We start from the raw sequence: 1,348 nt of genomic DNA on the forward strand, positions 1-1,348 counted from the left end.
TCTTTCAAACTATGGGAAGCATGGCTCCAATTCCTACCTCTGCCTGAGGGGACCCTAAACTACGTCTGTCAGTCCCTGGAAGTTTTCCATCCACCATGTTATAGGCAGGGGTGACCAACATACAGCATGCATGACACAAGTATTATAGCTGGCACTCAAACCCGAGGCACTCAGTGAAGGGAGGTGCCATAATGGAGACTGGCAGGGCTCAGAGCCTCTGGTGGGGTGGATTGGAGTGGGAGCAATACACTGATCTGAGTGGAGGAGTCAGGTGTCACCACCAAGAGCCAAGCTTACCTTTCTCTGGCCCTGCAGCAGCTGCTGAATTCAGGGCTTTAGCTTCCCACTCACCATATAAAACTGCAGGAGTGGCAAGGTAAGGAAGGCATTACCTTTCTCACAACACTGTCATGCCCATGAACTGCTTTATGTGGCCAGAAGCTATGTGAGGCCATTGCTTGTGTTTCAGCACCCATGGGTACATACTCTTCTATGGCCTGCATGGGCTGGTTATCAGAGCAGCACTCTGTGGGCAGGAGGAGTGGAGCAGGGGACTTAACTAGTGGCATGCCTGCCAAGTAGGTTAGCCCCTGCTGTTATAGGCTATCACTAACCGGGCTTAGGTGTTGGGGTGCCTTCACAAAGTTCCAAGCCTCTGCCAACAGTTCTGCTGCATGTCTGTAAAGAACAGACTAGATTCTGTCCTTGAGATTTCATAGATTTCATAGACATCAGGGCTGGAAGGGACCTCGGAAGATCATCGAGTCCAGCTCCCCGCCCAAAGGGCAGGAAGTCAGCTGGGGTCATAGGATCCCAGCAAGATAAGCATCCAGTTTCATCTTGAAGGTGTTCAATGAAGGCGCTTGAACCACCTCCGGTGGCAGGCTGTTCCAGACCTTGGGGGCTCGGACAGTAAAGAAGTTCTTCCTTATGTCCAGCCTGAAACGATCTTGAAGTAGTTTGTGACCATTCGACCTCGTCATCCCTTGGGGTGCTCTGGTGAACAAACGTTCCCCCACATGCTGGTGGTCACCCCTGATAAACTTGTAGGTGGCCATCAGATCACCCCTCAGCCTGCGCTTTTTCAGGCTAAAGAGCCCCAGGGCTCTCAGCCTGTCATTGTAGGGTCTGCTTCCCTGACCTCTGATCATGCGCGTGGCTCTTCTCTGGACTCTCTCAAGCTTCTCCACATCCTTTTTGAATTGTGGAGCCCAAAACTGGACACAGTACTCCAGCTGCGGCTTCACTAAGGCCGAGTACAGGGGGAGAATGACGTCCTGGGATTTGCTTGAGAAGCATCTATGGATGCAAACCAGAGTTTTGGTCGCTTTACTAGCTGCCGCATCGC

This window comes from Alligator sinensis, unplaced genomic scaffold, assembly GCF_000455745.1.
Source record: "Alligator sinensis unplaced genomic scaffold, ASM45574v1 scaffold1071_1, whole genome shotgun sequence".
Taxonomy (NCBI): domain Eukaryota; kingdom Metazoa; phylum Chordata; order Crocodylia; family Alligatoridae; genus Alligator; species Alligator sinensis.